This window comes from Tamandua tetradactyla, chromosome Y (assembly GCF_023851605.1).
Source record: "Tamandua tetradactyla isolate mTamTet1 chromosome Y, mTamTet1.pri, whole genome shotgun sequence".
Lineage (NCBI taxonomy): Eukaryota > Metazoa > Chordata > Mammalia > Pilosa > Myrmecophagidae > Tamandua > Tamandua tetradactyla.
In genome coordinates this window covers 13,814,051-13,835,675 of record NC_135354.1, presented here as the reverse complement: position 1 = coordinate 13,835,675, position 21,625 = coordinate 13,814,051, and the positions used below count along the sequence as shown (strand labels likewise).

The 21,625-nt window shown below is 37.5% G+C and overlaps 1 protein-coding gene and 1 pseudogene across 7 annotated transcripts in view; both read right to left on the bottom strand.

The window, feature by feature from the left end:
• The window catches only part of LOC143672596 (protein WWC3-like), a 310,051-nt gene that overhangs the window by 224,101 nt on the left and 64,325 nt on the right, over positions 1-21,625 (bottom strand). The gene's annotated exons all lie outside the window — the stretch shown is intronic.
• LOC143672543 (matrin-3 pseudogene) lies at positions 2,337-9,778 on the bottom strand (annotated as a pseudogene).

Here is a 21,625-nt window from a genome sequence, read left to right as displayed (position 1 = left end):
ACTCCCACTGATGAACATTCTGCCTCCATAGAATCTGAACTGACCCACTGTGCTCAAAGACACTCTACCCAAGACAACCCAAACAATGCCCTACACCCTCCCAAGGACCTCCCAAGTACCAGATAACCCATATAAGCCACTGTCTAAACCACAGAATCCAAGCAGGTGCTGCTTTCTGACTCTGCTCCTTATGTATGTTTGCTCTTGCTCAATAAAAATCTCATTTTGCTTTTGTAGCATGTCCCCTGGTTATTTCTTTCCTGACAGAAGCACAAAAAACTTATAGAAGGAAAGAAGGCAAGATAAAAAAAAACTCTCTGATATGACTCAATCAAAAGTAAAAATCATTTTAAGACTTAAGGTAATAATTACATTAATTAAAAAGAAATATACATTTCAAGATGTGTTCATAATTGAACTGTTAAGAAATATGTTAGGATGATTAATAAAAGAATTTGAAATGAATTTTTTATATAAGGATAAAATTTTGTGGAGGAAGTGTGTATACATTTTAGGAAAAAGGGAACAATGTAAATATTCTATTCTTTAAGATTATTGAGTTTTACATGAAATTCATACATCTTAAGTGAAAAATATTTATAGCAACTAAAGAGTATGTTGTAAGGGAAACTACATCCAAGTAGGCAGTCAATGAGGGAAAACTCAGCAAACACCTATAGGACCCACTGTGGGTAGATTTGTGCCATGTGCTGGGATGATGCAATGAACAGGAAAGAGTCTGTCTCATTTCCCAAAATTGAGGCCCAAACAAAGAAATAGGCAATTATAATTCATTTGTTTATAAATGAAGCCAGTATGCCAGCCTGACTTTGGGAACTTAGAAGGTCTTCTAGGACTAAAATTAAAAAGTCTACTTATGAGCAACCAGGCTTATTTTGATACATACAGCCACTGTTACCAATTAGTTGTTGAACTGCATAGCTGATTTCATTGTGTACCATCCAGATCCCTTTTGCTCAAATATGCACCCTTTTCCAGGGCATTGCCCTTGACTAATGAGGGATCCCTGATAGATTATTCCTTTCCCAATGACTGACTACTTCAGTAATTCAGCAGTCCAGCCCATTTATCATGGTGGTACAAACTGTACAAATAATTCCAGATGTCCCGATGCAATCAGGCTGAGACTAGTGTCCTGGAACTGGGGCTTTGCTAGCTGTTTTCCCTTCTCGTAATTCCAGCCTCCCCTAATTCATTTAAGAAATTTCAAAATCAATCATATGCAAGAGAATCCCCAGCAGGCTCTGCATTTTGGGGATCTGACTTAAGACAGTCTATTGCCAAGCTCTCTCCTAAGTACTTAATAAATATTAGCTCAGTTAATCATTATAACAGCATTTACCAATATTCCTAGGATTTTATCTGCACATTAGTAAAGAAGGAAAAGAGGAGCATAAGATGTTATGCCAGACAAGCAAAGGCAATATTCTCACAGAAAACATCCACATTCCTACTCATCCACTTAGAGATGACTCTGACTCAAAAGTTGGATGAGCAGCCATTGAATGTCCTTCTAAAATGAGAACAGAAGAGAGGAAGAAGCCAGATTTGGGGGTAACTTAGGTTTATTATCCTATCCTTATTTGTAATGTTTGCACCAGACATCTGCTGACTGTTCCTAAAGACCTGTGAATGAAGTTATGAAAGAGAAGTTTGTAGGGAGGTAAAGGCACTCCTGTAAAACTCCTGAAACTTCCTATAGTTTCTTGAAGTTGTGTATGTGTTTACAAATTGGTAGGACCAACAACAACTTTTTTAATATAAAATAAAAAATATTATGTAAACATAAAACATTGCAAAGGACTCTTTAGCTTAAGTGAATGAAAAATTTCCTCCATAGGGTGGGCCACGGTGGCTTAGTAGGCAGAGTTTTCATCTGCCAGGTGGGAGAACAGAGTTCAATTCTTGGTGCCTACCCACGCAAAAAAGTATATATATCGCTCCTCCATAATAATTCCACAGTATAACCCACAATAAAAGTAGAAATATGTGTTGTGGCCCATCCTCCCACGAAGATTTCAGATGGATAAACAGTATAAATATATATACTTTACATATTTATTTATATATATATTTGCTTTCCTACTCCATTACTTTCCAAGGGCTGTCATAACAAAATAGCCCAAATTTGATAGTTTATAACAACAGAAAATTATTCTCATAGTTCAATGCCTAAAAGTCTGAATTCAAGGGGGAGGCAAGAAAATGTAGGGAAGCATTTTCAGGACATTGTGCTGAGCAATGCACAATGTCCTGTGCATTGAAAAAACAGATGAATACAACCTTGTGTAAATTAAAACTTTGGGAATCAAAGCCATCACAAAAGAAAAGAAATAACCTACAGAATGGGAAAAAAATACTTGGAAACCACGTATGTGACAGGGACTCAATATCCAGAATTTACAAAGAAAACCTACAACTCAACAACAAAAAGATAAAAAAATAACTTTTGCTTTGTTGCCCAACACAAAACTGAGCAATTGCCCATTTTTCCAATTTGCAGTGGTGGAAATATTTTGGTAATGGATACCAAATTCTTAAGTAATTTGCTCATTACCAAATTAATTACATTCACACTGTTGAGAATGAATTAATGTAATTAATGCAGATATTGAATTCAATATCCAAAAGCAGTTACAAAGGAAAATTCTAGTTTACATGTAGATTAACAGAATAAAAATTTTAAAAATATATACTAACCAGTTTCACGGTATTCATACTGTAAACTGTGTTCCAATTTATTGTATATTTTTATATTTTGCACATACACATAGTCGTAGACATTTTCACTATTGAAAATCTAAAATACTTAGCTCTGATGGTAACTTTTTGCGAGGAAGAATCAAACAATTAATGTACATATTCTTTCAGTTCTACATTTACTGATGTAATCCATAAATGTGAAAATATTTTTAAATTATTTATAAAATATTTTTAAACTCTAAACCTTATTTTCCTTATATTCTAATGTTATTATACAAGGTCCTATTGATGTAGTGGTTAGGGAAGGGAAAATGTTCTATAATCCTACAATTAGGTCTACTCTTAATAAGACTGGGCTCCTGTGATGTGATTTTACAAGTGATTACTAGCTTTCCTCTGCTGCCCCTTCTTAAGTGAGAAAAGAAGTCTCCAAGAAGCTGGAGTTAGTTATTTTCTTTCTTCATTTAAGTGAGCCTCTGGCAAAATAGCTCTTTCTAAAGCAGTCCAGGTTTTTGTTTTTTTTGTTTGCTTACAGAAAGGGCTCGGGCATAGTTCAGAATAATTTCCTTTCCCTTTTTTTTTTTCTAAGCATAAGGGAATTTTTGCCCAAATTTTGCAGTGATCCTGGATATAAAAGTTCCTGGCATCTACTGTCATACTAGTCCACACTGCCCTCCAGCAATTCATCAATTATAGTTTAAATATTACAACTCGCTAGAACAGGACAGGCTTCTGCTCCTCTTGTTAAGTTGCTGTTTTCTGTATCCACCTCTTTCTCTAGAATTCAGGGTAGCAGTATGCCCCATGACCTCAGTTCTCTGATAATCTAAGAATAGTTTCTTTTTGCTTTAGCTTTTCAACTTTTTTTCCTGTCGTTAGGCTAGGACTGACAACTTTCATGCTCTTTATATGCCTGACCAGAAATGGAAGCCTAGAAAAACATTTTTTAAAGGATAATAATTACAATGTATATTACAATCTCACTGGTCATCTAATTAAGTTGATAAACATGAGAGAAAAATTGATAGTATGACCATCTTGGAAAACTGATAGACATTTTATATGAAAGCATAATACTCTTATTACCCAGCAATTCTATTCCTCCTTAATACGCAATACAAAATACAAGTATATGTGCACATAACACAGGCACAAAGATTTCATTTTAGCCCTGTTAATAGTGCCCTTGAATTGTGCCTTTTTCAAACAGTGATCAACTATTGCTATTGCTATTGCTATTGCATCTTCTCTGGTCTCCATCTCAATAAAGACCTTACTTTTCATTCTCATCAGTATTTAATTCTTTCTTCTCCCATAGGAGTCAGCAAGTTTGAGAACAGTATTGAAGAATAGCCAGAATGGGATAAACTGCTAAGATATATCACACAACCAAGCTCTTGCTTTTTTATTAAATTTCTGATCTGGCTTCCTTCAGATTTCTTTATTCATTTATACTCCTGGGACAAAAGAACTTTCACTGGCTTGCCAAATACTAATGCTGGTATGGTGTATAAAAATCAGCTGCAGCCTGAGCATCTTATTCTGTCGCCATTTCAATAAGTGCCTCGTTAATTTTATGTAGAATCAGATTTGAAATAGTTCCAAATGGTTTCACTAGCTCTAACATTTGGCAGCTCAAGTTTTTCTCTGCTAGTAGATTTGTTCACATCATGGATGTTCAGTGTTGGCATGCATCTTGGTTCTTCAAGCACCAGATTTCCTTTTGATCCAACAGCTGATCCCTGAAGATCAAATGAGGGAGGTACAGGTCCTAGAATTCCTGGTGCTGGGTTTGTGGATTGCTGCAAAATGAATAGATCCCTCATTATGTGTCCTGAATCCCTGTCAGGATTCCATTCTGGGTAGATTTCAAAAAGAAGCTGTCATCAATGACAGTGACTGCCTCCATTCATATGTGGACTCCATTTACTCTTCATTAAAATGAACTGGAAAATCACATATAGAGCACAGATGGGGATAATCTTTCAATAACAGTTATGAAGTCTTCAATATTGCTACTTAGAGAATTTCCCACTCTTTTTCTTAAAGAGAGATCTTGTAAGGGACCAGGACCATGTCCCATCCTCTCTTACTCACTGTCAAGTTTATGACGGTTTTGCAAGATTTCACGAAAAAAAGAATCAATCCTATAATTTTTCCATCTCTTAATCTGTCATTTTCATAATTCATTCAGTCATAGTAATCAGATTCTTGAGAATGATTTACATGTCCATAATCAAGCACTGGATTGAAACTAGGACCATGATCATCAAAACTATCTCTTTTAAGGAATATTTTTTGTTCTCAGTCATCCCTAGGTACTCTGTGGGATGACTTTCAATGTAGCAGATTTGCCATCTCTCCCATAACTCAATGTAAGACCTTGATTTCTCCTTCTTGTAAGCTGTAGAACAAACTTGGGCAAATTCTTGGAAATTATTTTGCTCTTTGGATGCTGGCTCAGTTTATATAAGTCAGTTTATATAAGCAGACAGAGCAAAGCTGGCCAAAATGTCACTAGTCTGGTCTGTAACTCCAATGTGTAGAGAAGACAAAGGGAGTCGACCTTTACTTCCAATTTTAAATACAGATGGCAAATTTTAGGAAGAAGTACTAGCAGAAGACAGTGCACTATGAGTTTTTATTAATCCAATAAAGAACTCATTCCAAGATTCATTAAACAAGAGAAGCTTGCAAGTTCATTCTTCGAAGAGCAGTTGGCGTACTTCAGACTGGAAAGCTGCAGTAAGAAGGCCTATTACTGCTGCAAAACCATGATTCTGTGAGTCCTTACCAAGAGATGACTGCTGGTATGAATTATACATTGTAGAACTAGTTTATAGATTTAAAAAATTATTGTAAAATGGCCGCAAAGAAAGCTCACACCAAAAAGCTAGGTTAATTCTGCCTAAAATAATGGTAATGCCAAGAAAAAGGATCGAAAACGACTGCAGAATCTCCAAATAATAACGAAGCCAAAACTAATGGTTCCCAGAAGATTGAAATTACAAGTGAAGGCAAAGAACAAGAAAAGCAATCAGGCAAAATGGATAAAAAGACATAAATGATGACCAGAAAGAACTAGAACTGTTCTAGTTTGCTAGCTGCTGGAATGCAACACACCAGAGACGGATTGGCTTTTAGTAAAAGGGGATTTATTTTGTTGGTTCTTCAGAGGAAAGGCAGCTAACCTTCCACTGAGGTTCTTTCTTACGTGGAAGGCACAAGATGGTCTCTGCTGGTCTTCTCTCCAGGCCCCTGGGTTCCAACCACTTTCCAAGGGGTGACTTCTTTCTACATCTCCAAAGGCTTCGGCTGAGCTGCTAGTGCTGAGATGAGGAATGCCGAGCTGCTAGCTGTGCTACGTTGTGATCTCTCATTTAAGCACCAGCCAATTAAGTCAAACGTCACTGATTGCAGCAGACATGCCTCCTAGCCGACTGCTGATGTAATTAACAACAGATGAGGTTCATGTACCATTGGCTCATATCCGCAGCAACAAGACTAAGTATGCTCACCTGGCCAAGTTGACAACTGAATCTAACTAACACAAGTCCACCTCTTGTCAACTTGGCAACTTCAAGCATCACCTTAAACAGATGCAAAGAATTCTGTTCTTGAGAAGGGGCCAAGAAGGCAGCTTAGTAATGTGCGAGTGTTTTAGTTCGTCCTCCAGAGCAACTACTAAATAACCAGAAACAGTACAGAACAGCTCCTGGAGCCACGACAGTGACCAGACACACTGCGTACCCCAGTCTGGACAAGCTGGACCGGCAGCGAGTCTCCGGAACAGTGAGTTCCCCAAGCCGCGCGCACTTCCCCAAGCCACAGTGATAGGCGCCCGGTCTCACTCCCCCACAGGTACCTTCCCGGAAGGAAAGGAAAGAAACTCTAATAGTAGGAGAGACATATTCCAGCCAAACACCAATAGTGGCATTAATAAACAAATTCTGACTACTAAAAATAGGCCCCCAGCTCAGGCAAAACAGGTCAAGGTGGAGGTTGCCTATTGGGCTAATTAAAAAAGAGGAAAGGGGACAAATCAGAGCCTGCTGTGGCTGTTTCTACGAAGGCTTGGCTGTCTCTGGATTCAGCAGTGGGATTACACAGGCTGCAACAGCCCCAAGCATACGCAGAAACGGGCTTCTTTCAGGGCTGTCTCCCACCCGAACTTTCCCCACAGGAGGGGTGAAACACAACTTAGGTGGAATCCCTCTCTCAAGGAATTCAGACACCAGGGTTTCGCAATTTGAAGTCATTAAAACCAGCCTACAGCCTTTCCTCTGTCTCCACTACATCCCCAGCAGGGAGAGCCTTCCAAAGTTAAAGAAGCCACAACATCTTTTGCTGGGCGGACCCGCAGACAGAATACCACGACATACTGGGCAGGATAAGAAAAACAGAGCCGAGAGACATCACAGGAAAGTCATTCAACCTGCTGGGTCTCACATTCAGGGAAAACTGATGCAGGTGATTCCTTCCCCACGAAAGGAGGCCACCTTAGTCCAGGAAATCCCAGCTGGGTCTGTAATACCTATGTAGACCCTCCTAAGGGTGGGGAGGGAAAAGGCACCGTACAAAAAGGACAAGAAACAAGAAAACAAGAACTGAAAAATTACCCTCTGTAAAACAAAACTTAAGCTAGAGGCCCAGAAAAAGCTGAACTGAAGGTCAATGAACAGATCGACAAAAAAATCATCTAGCAAGAAAACCCTAGGTAGGATAAGTGAAAGCAATCTCCAGAATTAACTAATTAAAGTAATTAAAAGTCCAGACGCCAGGAAAAATAACAAATCACACCGGGAAAACTGAACATATGGCCCAGTCAAAGGAGCAAATCAATAGTTGAAATGAGATACAGGAGCTGAGACAACTAATTCTGAATATACGAACAGAAATGGAAAATCTCTTCAAAAATCAAATCAATGAATTGAGGGAGGACATGAAGAAGGAAAGGAATGAACAAAAAGAAGGAAAGGAATGAACAAAAAGAATGAATGGAAAGTCTTAAAAAACAAATCACAGAATTTATGGGAATGAAAGATCCAGTAGAAGACATGAAAAAAACAATGGATATCTACAACGGTAGATTTCAAGAGACAGGTTAGAATTAGTGAACTGGAGGATGGAACATATGAAACCCGAAAAGAAACAGAAACTATAGGGAAAAGAATGGAAAAATATGAGCAGAGGCTCAGGGAACTGAATGATAATATGAAGCGCACAAATATGCGTGTTGTGGGCGTCCCGGAAGGAGAAGAGAAGGTAAAAGGAGGAGAAAAACTAAGGGAAGAAATTTTCACTGAAAATTTCCCAACTCTTATGAAAGACCTAAAATTACAGATCGGAGAAGTGCAGCTCACCCCAAACAGAATAGATCCAAATAGACGTTCTCCAAGACACCTACAAGTTAGAATCTCAGAGGTCAAAGAGAAAGAGAGGATCTGGAAAGCAGTAAGAGAAAAGCAATCCATCACATACAAGGGAAACCCAATAAGACTACGTGTAGATTTCTCAGAAGAAACCATGGAGGCAAGAAGACAGTGGGATGATATATTTAAATTACTAAAAGAGAAAAACTGCCCACCAAGAATTCTATATCCAGCAAAAATGTCCTTCAAAAATGAGGGAGAAATTAAAACATTTTCAGACAAAACGTCACAGAGAGAATTTGTGACCAAGAGACCAGCTCTGCAAGAAATACTAAAGGGAGCATTAGAGACAGATACGAAAAGACGGAAGAGAGAGGTGTGGAGAAGAGTGTACAAAGAAGGAAAAAGAGATATGATATATAAAATACAAAAGGCAAAATGGTAGAGGAAAGTTCTACCCAAACAGTAATAACACTAAATGTTAAAGGCCTGAAATCCCCTATCAAAAGACATAGACTGGCAGAATGGATTCAAAAAAAGGATCCTTCTATATGCTGTCTACAGGAAACACATCTTAGATCCAAAGATAAACATTGGTTGAAAGTGAAAGCTTGGGAAAAGATATTTCATGCAAATAACAACCATGAAAAGAGTTGAAGTAGCTACACTAATATCCAACAAATTAGCCTTCAAATGTAAAACAGTTAAAAGAGACAAAGAAGGATACTATCTATTAATAAAAGGAACAATTCAACAAGAAGACATAACAATCATAAATATTTATGCACCGAACCAGAATGCCCCAAAATACGTGAGGAAGACACTGCAAACACTGAAAAGGGAAATAGACACATATACCACAAATTGGAGACTTCAATTCCCCACTGTCATCAATGGACAGAACATCTAGACAAAGGATCAATAAAGAAACAGAGAATTTGATTACAATAAATGAGCTAGACTTAACAGACATTTAGAGAACATTACACCCTACAACAGCAGGATATACCATTTTCTCAAGTGCTCATGGATCATTCTCAAAGATAGACCATATCCTGGGTCACAAAGCAAGTGTCAACAAATTTAAAAAGATTGAAATCATACACAACACTTTCTCAGATCATAAGGGAATGAAGCTGGAAATCAATAATAGGCAGAGTGTCAGAAAATCACAAATATGTGGAGGCTCAACAACACACTCTTAAACAACCAGTGGGTCAAGGAAGAAATTACAAGAGAAATTAGTAAATATTTCGAGGTGAATGAAAATGAAAACACAACATATCAAAACCTATGGGATGCAGAAAAGGCAGTGCTAAGATGGAAATTTATTGCCCTAAATGCTTATATCAAAAAAGAAGAAGGGGTAAAAATTCGGGAATTAACTGTCCACTTGGAAGAACTAGAGAAAGAACAGCAAACTAACCCAAAAGCAAGCAAAAGGAAAGAAATAACAAAGATTAGAGTAGAAATAAATGAAATTGAGAACATGAAAACAATAGAGAAAATCAATAAGACCAGAAGTTGGTTCTATGAGAAATCAGTAAGACTGATGGGCCCTTAGCAAGAATTACAAAAAGAAGAAAAGAGAGGATGCAAATAAATAAGATCAGAAATGGAAGAGGAGACATAACCACTGACCTCACAGAAATAAAGGAGGTAATAACAGGATACTATGAACAACTTTATGCTAATAAATACAACAATGTAGATGAAATGGACAACTTCCTAGAAAGGCATGAACAACCAACTTTGACTCAAGAAGAAATAGATGACCTCAACAAACCAATCACAAGTAAAGAAATTGAATCAGTCATACAAAAGCTTCCCAAAAAGGGCGGGCCGCGGTGGCTCAGCGGGCAAAGTGCTTGCCTGCTATGCCGGAGGACCTCGGTTCGATTCCCGGCCCCAGCCCATGTAACAAAAAACGGAGAAACAGAATACAATAAAAACAAGAAAATGTTTCCCTTTCTTCCTTCCTTCCTTCCTTCTATCCTTCCTTCCTTCTCTCTGTCTTTCCTTTAAAAAAAAAAAAAAAAGCTTCCCAAAAAGAAAAGTCCAGGACCAGGTGGCTTCAAATGTGAATTCTATAAAACATTCCAGAAAGAATTAGTACCAACCCTACTCAAACTCTTCAAAAAAATTGAAGTGGAGGGAAAGCTACCTAATTTATTCTATGAAGCCAACATCACCCTCATATCAAAACCAGGCAAAGATATTACAAAAAAAGGAAAACTACAGATCAATCTCTCTAATGAATACAGATGCAAAATTCTTCAACAAAATTCTAGCAATCGAATCCAGCAACACATTAAAAGAATTATACATCATGTCCAAGTAAGATTCATCCCAGGGATGCAAGGATGGTTCAAAGTAAGAAAATCAATTAATGTAATACACCATATCAACAAATCATAGCAGAAAAATCACATGATCATCTCAATTGATGCAAGAAGGCATTTGACAAAATTCAACATCCTTTCCTGCTGAAAACACTTCAAAGGATAGGAATACAAGGGAACCTCCTTAAAATGATAAAGGGAATATAAGAAAAACACACAGCTAATGTCATACTCAATGGGGAAAAATTGAAAACTTTCCTCCTAAGAGCAGGAACAAGACAAGGATGTCCACTAACACCACTGTTATTCAACATTGTGTTGGAAGTTCTAGCAAGAGCAATTAGAAAAGAAAAAGAAATATAAGGCATCAAAATTGGAAAGGAAGAAGTAAAACTATCACTCTTTGCACATGATATGAAATTATATGTCGAAAACCCTGAAAAATCCACAGCAAAACTACTAGAGCTAATAAATGAGTACAGCAAAGTGGCAGGTTACAAGATCAACATTGAAAAATCTGTAGTGTTTCTATACACTAGCAATGAACAGGCTGAGGGGGAAATCAAGAATTGAATTCCATTTACAATTTCAAGTAAAAACATAAAATACTTAAGGAATAAATTTAACTAAAGAGACAAAAGATCTATACAAAGAAAACTACAACAAACCGCTAAAAGAAATCACAGAAGACCTAAATAGATGGAAGGGCATACCGTGTTCATGGATTGGAAGACTAAATATACTTAAGATGCCAATTCTACCTAAATTGATTTACAGATTCAACGCAATACCAATCAAAATCCCAACAACTGATTTTTCAGAAATAGAAAAACCAATAAGCAAATTTATCTGGAAGGGCAGGGTGCCCCGAATTGCTAAAAGTATCTTGAGGGAAAAAAACAAAGCTGGATGTCTCACGCTGCCGGACTTTAAGGCATATTATGAAGCCACATTGGGCAAAACAGCATGGTACTGGCATAAAGATAGATATATTTACCAATGGAATCGAATAAAGTGCTCAGATATACACCCTCTCATCTATGCACATTTGATCTTTGATAAGGCAGTCAAGCCAACTCACCTGGGACAGAACAGTCTCTTCAATAAATGGTGCCTAGAGAATTGGATATCCATATGCAAAAGAATAAAAGAGGACCCGTATCTCACACCCTATACAAAAGTTAACTCAAAATGGATCAAAGATCTAAACATTAGGTCTAAGACCATAAAACAGTTTGAGGAAAATGTAGGGAGATATCTTATGAATCTTATAATTGGAGGCGGTTTTATGGACCTTACACCTAAAGCAAGAGCACTAAAGAAAGAAAGAAAGAAATGGGAGTTCCTCAAAATTAAACACTTTTGTGCACCAAAGAACTTCATCAAGAAAGTAAAAAGACAGCCTACACAATGGGAGACAATATTTGGAAACGACATATCAGATAAAGGTCTAGTATCCAGAATTTATATAGAGAATGTTCAACTCAACAACAAAAAGACAGCCAATCCAATTAAAAAATGGGAAAAAGACTTGAACAGACACTTCTCAGAAGAGGAAATACAAATGGACAAAAGGCACATGAAGAGATGCTCAATGTCCCTGGTCATTAGAGAAATGCAAATCAAAACCACAATGAGATATCATCTCACACCCACTAGAATGGCCATTATCAACAAAACAGAAAATGGCAAGTGCTGGAGAGGATGTGGAGAAAGAGGCACACTTATCCACTGTTGGATTGGCTTTTATTAAAAGGGGATTTATGTTGTTGGTTCTTCAGAGGAAAGGCAGCAAGCTTTCCACTGAGGTTCTTTCTTACGTGGAAGGCACAGGATGGTTTCTGCTGGTCTTCTCTCCAGGCCCCTGCGTTCCAACAACTTTCCCCGGGGTGACTTCTTTCTGCATCTCCAAAGGCCTGGGCTGAGCTGCTAGTGCTGAGATGAGGAATGCCAAGCTGCTACCTGTGCTATGTTGTGATCTCTCATTTAAGCACCAGCCAATTAAGTCAAACATCACTCATTGCAGCAGACATGGCTCCTAGCCAACTGCAGATGTAATTAGCAACAGATGAGGTTCACATACCATTGGCTCATGTCCGCAGCAACAAGACTAGGTATGCTCACCTGGCCAAGTTGAAAACTGAATCTAACTAACACAAGAACCTAACTTGCTTCTTTTTTTTTTTAATTAATTTTTTTATTAGTATTAAAATTTTGCTGAGTAATATAGTTAATACCTTTCTAATTAGGAAAAAGAACTCAATATCTAACCAAGGTCACATACTCTTAAATTGTGTTCCTTCCTGATGAGTGTTGGCATTGAGTCGTCTATACTCTTGGCAAAATCCTCAGACTACTGATACACATTTACCATTTTGGATTACCCAGAGTTATGAGAAGAGTTATAGAGAAGGGAAATATAGCCAAAGACAGCCCCCTTTAGTCTTCATTCTCACCTAAGGGGTTAAAAAAATTTGAGAGAAAAATACTTGTGAGGCTTGTCGGGCTCAGATTCACTAAAAGACGGAGACCCAATCGTAGGAATACAGAACTCTCCCCACCACCCCCACTTACAACCACATCAATAGGCAACAGTATAGGGAATTACCAGGAAAACAAAATGTCACACTCACACCCTATTTGAGAAGGAATCTCTAAGGAAACCCAAAGACAAAGGCAAAACAAAAATAAGGACATCAGAAGAAATTTTAACTTCTGTCACCTTCACCCACAGGAAACAATTAATACAGCCTAACTCCTAGCTAGATAAATGTAAAACCCCACACTAAAAGCTTATTTACCTCAATTCTTTTTACTACACACATCATGTTGCTTTCAGCGAAAAACTACAAGACGTGCTGAATGACAGAAAGCACAGTCTGGAGAGTTAGGGTAAGCATCAGAATCAGACTCAAATATTACAGTTATTTTAGACCTGTCACATTGAGAATTTAAAATAACCATAATGCATATGCTAAAGGCTCTAGTGGTAAAAGCAGACATAAGAAACAGGTGGTTAATGCAATGGACACTCTTAAGAAAGAATCAAAAGGAAGTATCTGTAACAGAAATAAAGAATGCCTCAGGCTCATTCTGGATGCACTGAGGAAGGAATCAGTGTGCTTCAAGATATATCAATAGAGACTTCCCAAACTGGAAAGCAAAAAGAAAAGACTGAAGAAAAATAAAACATGAAATAGAATATCTGAGAAATGTGGGACTGTTACAGAAGATGTAACATAGGTGTAATGGGAATACCAGAAGAAAAGGGAGAGACAGAAATGGATTAAATATTCCAAATAATAAATGGCTAAGAATTTTCCAAAAGTTATGGTAGACACCAAAACACAAATCTAGGAAGCTCAGAGAATATCGAACAGGATAAATATGAAAAAAATCTAAACCTAGGTTTATCATACTCAAAATGCAAAAAATCAAAGACAAACAGAAAATTATGAAAGAAGCCAGAAAAAAAAATACTTTACCTAAAGAGGAATAAGATAAGAACTACATTGGATTTCTCGTCATTGTACAAATGATGCAAGCAAGAGGAGAGTGAAGCAAAGTATTCGAGGTGTTGAAAGGAAAAAAACAGCCTAGAATACTGTATCTAGTGAAATTATCCTTCAAAAGTGAAAGAGAAATAAAGACATTCTGAGATAAACAAAATTTGAGTGAAGTTGTCACCAGGAGAACAAGAAATGTCATTCAGAAAGGAAATAATAGGGACCAAAACCTGAGTCTACATAAAGAAAGGAAGAGATTTTGAGAGTGAATAAATGAAGGTAAAATAAACTCCCTTTGATGATCTAACAGATGACAGCAAAATAATGATAGCAACAATGTATTAGATGAATGTAGCTTATGGTTAAGTGAAAGGTAATGACAGCAGTGTTATAAGGATGAGGGGAAAGGAATTGGGACTATTCTGTTATAAGGTAACATATACAAATAACAATATACCATAAAGTGTATATTGTTATTTCAAAGTGGACTTAGGTTAGTTGTAAATATATAATGCAAACTTAGGGGCAACCATTAAGACTTAAAATTTGCGTAACTGACATGTTAAAAGAGAGAAAATGGAATTATATAAAATGCTTAATTAAAGTAAGAGGAGGCAAAAAAAAACCGGGAAGACAAAAAAAGAAACAAAGAACAAGAACGGTAAGTAGAAAACAGTTGCAAATGTGACAGATATTAATCAAATTATACCAGTCATCACTTGAAATGTAACAGTTGCAAATATGGTAGATATTAGTTCAGCTATATCAATTATTACTTTTAAAATGAATGGTCTAGGATGGGCAACAGTGGCTCAGTGGCAGATTCTTGCCTGTCGTGCTGGAGACCTGGGTTTGATTCCTGGAGCCTGCCAATGCCAAAAAAACGAAGAAAAAAAACGAATGATCTGAAGGCACCAATTCAAAGACAGAATGCGCTAGCAGTGAGCAATCCTGTTTCTAACTCCTGCTGGACTCTGTTACCAATGACATATTCCAAGTTTATTCTCGAATGTCGGTTCACATCAGTGGGACCATACAGTATTTGTCCTTTAGTTTTTGGCTAGACTCACTCAGCATAATGTTCTCTAGGTCCATCCATGTTATTACATGCTTCATAAGTTTATCTTGTCTTAAAGCTGCATAATATTCCATTGTATGCATATACCACAGTTTGTTTAGCTACTCGTCTGTTGATGGACATTTTGGCTGTTTCCATCTCTTTACAATTGTAAATAACGCTGCTATAAACATTGGTGTGCAAATGTCCGTTTGTGTCTTTGCCCTTAAGTCCTTTGAGTAGATACCTAGCAATGGTATTGCGGGGTCGTATGGCAATTCTATATTCAGCTTTTTGAGGAACCGCCAAACTGCCTTCCACAGTAGTTGCACCATTTGACATTCCCACCAACAGTGGGTAAGTGTGCCTCTTTCACCGCATCCTCTCCAGCACTTGTCATTTTCTGTTTTGTTGATAATGGTCATTTTGGTGGGTGTGAGATGATATCTCATTGTGGTTTTGATTTGCATTTCTCTAATGGCCAGGGACATTGAGCATCTCTTCATGTGCCTTTTGGCCATTTGTATTTCCTCTTCTGATAGGTGTCTGTTTCAGTCTTTTTTCCATTTTGTAATTGGGTTGGCTGTCTTTTTGTTGTTGAGTTGAACAATCTCTTTATAAATTCTGGATACTAGACCTTTATCTGATATGTCATTTCCAAATATTGTCTCCCATTGTGTAGGCTGTCTTTCTACTTTCTTGATGAAGTTCTTTGATGCACAAAAGTGTTTAATTTTGAGGAGTTCCCATTCATTTATTTCCTTCTTCAGTGCTCTTGCTTTAGGTTTAAGGTCCATAAAACCGCCTCCAATTGTAAGTTTCATAAAATATCTCCCTACATTTTCCTCTAACTATTTTTTGGTCTTAGACCTAATGTTTAGATCTTTGATCCATTTTGAGTTAACTTTTGTATAGGGTGTGAGATATGGGTCTTCTTTCATTCTTTTGCATATGGATATCCAGTTCTCTAGGCACCATTTATTGAAGAGAATATTCTGTCCCAGGTGAGTTGGCTTGACTGCCTTATAAAAGATCAAATGTGCATAGATGATAGGGTTTATATCTGAGCACTCTATTTGATTCCATTGGTCGATATATCTATCTTTATGCCAATGCCATGCTGTTTTGACCACTGTGGCTTCATAATATGCCTAAAGTCCGGCAGCGCGAGACCTCCAGCTTCGTTTTTTTTCCTCAAGATGTTTTTAGCAATTCGGGGCACCCTGCCCTTCCAGATAAATTTGCTAACTTGCCTCTTGATTCTGAAAATGAGCTACTTGTAGATGAAGAAGCAGCAGCACTGTTGGAAAGTGGGAGTTCACTGGGACCTGAGACCAATCTTGCAAATGTATATGTTATGGCTGCTGAAGTGAAGAAGAAGCCTTCAGAGAAAGCTATGAAAAAGATGCAAATGTGAGTTCTTCAGTTGCAGTAAAGGAAAACCTTAAAAAGGTAGACATGATGGAGGAACTTGATCAAGAAAATGAAGCTGTCCTGGAAATTAAGATTAAAAATGAGAAAAATACATTCAATCTACTGAGGATGTTTATGATCCCCAAAAAGATACAAATGAAAATGTAAATGGCCCCAGCATGATGAAAACAAGAACTATTTAGTCCCAGAAGAATACCGGGATTGACCACATCAGCCCAAAGTTCCCAAATGGTACAGAATATGAAATAGTTAAAACAGGATTTTACTGCAAGCATTCATTTACTTTTTAATGTAAATGAAGAAGTTGCAAAGAACACTCATTGCAGCTAACTTCCTCATCAGAAATTAAAGAAATTTTTGAATAAACTGCAGAAGAAAGCTTAAGATATTCAAGAAACTGAATGATTTCTAAAGAAAATTATGGTTCTGTTTTTAATGTTAAACTTTTCTAAAAACAGTACTAATAGAAAAAAATATTGTACTCTTTTTAATGGGAAAAAAGATATCTGTTTATATGTTAAATGTTATAACAAAAATACAGTAAAGTTATTGAGGAATAGTTAGGATTTGAAGAAATGGCTTTTATTGGAGTCTGACAAGTTATGATAGGTAGTAATGTCTAACTGAAGCATATGTAAGAGTGACCTCCAGTGTAGTTTTGTTTATTACTATGAAAACAGACAAATATTTTGTAGAAACTTACTCTGTTTAAGAAAACTTGTAAAACTAAGAAAAAGATAAGCATTCAGGGAAATTAAATCTAGTAGTTTCTATTTTCAAAGAAATATAACAGTTTTTTTAGTCCTTTCAAAAAAGACAAAATCAATTATTTTTTATTACTCTTTTCATCTAATATGGTCCACATTTTAATCTGAGCCATGCATACATTTTATTTGGCATTGAAGTTTATGGTTGCATTTCATTTTGGAGGAACTTCATCAATGTAAGATGCAGGTGCAGTTTTCTTTTAACACCATGCTGCTCTTTAGGTAACAGGAAATATTAAGGAATTGACTTTAGATTTTGCAGTTTTTTCCCCTAATTTCCTGATAGGATTCATATTCTAATAGTCAGCGTATTTTCAGTGAAAAGAAAAAAAATATTTCCATTCTCCGGCAAGTTTTTTTAATTTCTTAAGAGATTATTGCTTGTCACTGGAATCCTGTAGCTGTCACACATTTCTGGTATAAGCAATATTTGAGTTTTAAAGTGTGTAGACCATCTCTTCATATTTCAAGACTCAATTTTACATTTCTGTAGTTTAAAAACCTTGGCCAAGATTTCAGGTATATGCTTCTAATACATGTACCTAAACATGTGACCTTTGTGAAAAGAAATCTGCATATATAATCTGTGTTTCTTGTAACATTCTGCTTAAATCTGTGGATTCAAGTTACTTAAGTGAATTCCAATAAAGAAACCTCGGCCACCCAGCTTGGAAAGTAAAATCAGTGTCCTCCCTCTACATGGGGCATGATATCCAGGGGTGAGCCTGGCTCTGGCAACATTGAATCAATATTGCCTTTCAGACCATATGTGAAGTACATGTCTATTGCAGTTAGAATAAAATGCCGCCCCATCTAAAATGGAAGTACCCATGGCAATCAGCCTCCGATGAGGTAGAAGATTGATCACCTTGGGTAATTGTGCCATATTGGAGACTAGGTATTGTCTATGTTACTGGCAGACTAGGCACTCAGCTGTTGTTGGTCATAAGCAAATCAGCCTTAAGGAGCAAAGATTATGTGGCTAAGCCCATGCATAACCTCCATCCATCCCAACCAACATGGCTATTTGTTCATAAGCTCTTGACTGGGTAGACACACCAACTGGTTTCCATACATGGGACATCCTATCCTGAGAACTGATTATTAAAAGCTTTCTCATTTGAGGTCACTCTTTGGTCAGCATTGACACAGGTCATGTTCTACTTTGCTAGCTACCAGAATGCAATATACCAGAATTAGAATGGCACTTAAAAGGGGAATTTAATAAGTTGTTTGTTTACAGTTCTAAGGCCAAGAAAATGTCCAGTTAAAACAAGTCTACAGACATGTCCAATCAAAGGTATCCAGGGAAAGATACCTTGGTTCAAGAAAGCTGATGAAGTTCAGGGTTTCTCTCTCAAGTGAGAAGGAACGTGGCAAACACAATGAGGGCTTCTCTCTTGGCTGGAAGGGCACATGGTGAACACGGCGTCATCTGTTAGCTTTCCCTCCTGGCTTCTGGTTTCATGCAGTTCCCCGGGAGGCATTTTCGTTCTTCCTCTCTAAAGGTCACTGGCTCATGGACTCTCTGCTTCGTGGTTCTGCAGCATTCTCTGCTCTCTACAAATCTCCTTCATTCTCCAAAATGTTTCCTTTTTTGGGGGACTCCAGAAACTTATCAAGACCCACCCAAATGGATGGAGACATGTCATCACCTAATCCAGCTTAACAACCACTCTTGATTAAATCACATCTCCAGGAAGATGATCTAATTACAGTTTCAAGCATACAGTATTGAATAGAGATTATTCTACCTTTACGAAATGGGATTTAGACCAAAACATGGCTTTTCTAGGGGATATAAATCCCTTCATACAAGCACAGGGCACAAATATCTTCATGCTTTAAGCTCATTCAAAATGATCTATCTATATGCACCTCCTCAGACCTCTTTTTCATCAACTTTCCAAAAATGTTCCTTCCAAATCCTGGACCATCCAGCCAAACTATTAGGCACAGGTCATGAGTTAGTACAGGAGCACAACTCTGTAAAAAAGTAAAGTGAGTATTCAGGTGTACTGCTCAAAGTTCATTCCACTGGGAGAATTTCCCCTCACCTCTGTGATTTAGATATGCCTCAGAAAGGGATCCAGTGCTGCAGATGTCCACTTCCCAGTGATACTTCTATAACTTATAAAGTCATCTGTAAACCAGGCTTGAGTTTACCCTTCCTCTGATAATATATTGTAGGGCACTCCCCAAATGGCCATAGGTTGTGGTCTGGGAAAGACAAGTTGATATGGCAGGGGTGGGGGCCATGCGCATTTGGGTCACTTCTTCATGTAACTTAATTGTGCCTTCAGGACCTGCTCAAGTTCTCTCTTTAATATTTCATGATGATGGATGCTGCTATACACACTCAATTTTATGGCTTGTGAATCAGACAACCCCAGTTCATGATAGGCAACCCAGATCTCATAGTAACTTGGTGGACTGTGGCTAAGTGTAAGACCTCTACTAAGACTCAATAGTAGACAGAAAGGTGAGTCTCAAAAGCAAATAGCTGGGCGGGCCACGGTGGCTCAGCAGATAAGAATGCTTGCCTGCCAAGCTGGAGGACCTGGGTTCGATTCCTGGTCCCTGCCCATGTAAAAAATAAAAAAAAATAAAAATAAATTAAAAAAAGCAAATAGCTACCCTCAGAGGATGGTAAAACCTCACACCAAAACCTTATGGGTCTGCACTGTGATTCCATAGGGGCCCGCTAAAGGCTTCAAATAGCTACTCTATTTGCCACTGACATTTCCAGCACTATTGGATCTGCTGTATTCTTAGGCCCAATCGGCAGTGTCACTTGCATGGCAGCCTGGACCTTTGGCAGAACTTTACTTTTTTAAAAAAAACATAAAAAAATCAGAGCTTTTTTTTGGAGTCACTCAGTAAATGGCCTGGAATGGCATACCCAAATGAGGAATTTATTGCCTCCAAAATCCAAAGGGGCCAAGTTATTTTGGTTGTCCAGGGGCCAAATAAAACAGATTACCCTTTACCTTAGAAGGAATATCTCAGTGTACACCTTACTATTGGAACTTAAATATTTCCCTGAGGTAGATGAACCCAGAATCTTTTTTATTATTTATTTTCTACTTCTGGCATGCAAATGCTACTTCTTGCTCACTAGGCCCAAACAACATGATATCATGTCTTGTGTGAGAGAGAGATGATATACTTCTCAGGTTGGACAATGGAAGTATATTTCTGGACTCGTCCACTGATAACAAACTATTTCTTCTCATCATCCTTACTAACAATTACCTAGGGAAAATCATTTTAAAATCTACACTTGTATACCAAGTTTCAGAGAATGTATTTATTCTCTCAAACAATAGCACATCGAGAATAGCAGCTATAATTGGAATCATCCCTGGTTAAGTTTATGAGTACATACCACATTCCTCTAAGGTCTATCTGTTTTTTCGCACAGGCCAATTAGAGCAATTGAAAGTGGATATCATGGTGATTACCTCCCTTTTCTCTTTTACATCCTGGGGTGATGCCAGTAATCTTTTCAGTTGTTCCATGAATGTAGCATAGCTCTTGACTTACTATCTTGCTAGGTAAGGTTCTACCGAGGTGTGTAAAACATTTACAAATTGCCACTCCTACCATAATGGCCCTGACTATACATGTCAAGGCACCAATGTGGGGATTCTGCCAGTTGTTATCTATGTCTATTCCAATTATCTATTCTCAGACTTAGTATATAACTATAGAATGGGTCTAGGATTCCACTGGATTCACTCTGTTTTGGACCTGAGCCAAAATTCCATTGATCTCCTGACTTCTGTAAACTGCTACTCTGACCAGTGGTCCACAGTGAAGCATTTCGAGTCTCTAGAAATAAAATTCTGAGCAGAGTTTTTAATTTCTGAAATATCTGATGATTTCATTTTCCCCACTGCACAGTTACTCTAGTAAAAGTATTTCCCTTTGGGAAAGGCCAGGAGAAAGATCAAAAGTGTAAAACTTTTTGCAGCAAAGCAGGATCCTTCCCCAGGGCTGCTGACTTTCTCTTCATTCAGAAGGCTCTGAATCTATAAACTGTCTGAAAAAAAATCTGAGAATTGATTGCAGAGCCATAAGGATCTCAAGTATGCAACTTCAAGAAATAAGAATTCCTTCCAAGGCATACTTAGAAATTTTCATGTCTTTAGAACAGTACTTAACGTGGATATTTAAAGTCCTGAGTTCATTCTTTTCTTAAATAATTGTATCCAGTGTACTTAGGAATTAACAACCAATATCATTACTTTTTAATTCCAGGAAACTGATAAGATATCAAATACAATGCCATCCAAAGTCTTTGACTTTTATAAGCATATAAATAACAGTATCCAATGCTGATAGTCTGTGTATTTCTATTGCCAATTCACATCACGGATGATCAGTGCTATCCTGACTACTGGAAAAAGCCACTAATGGA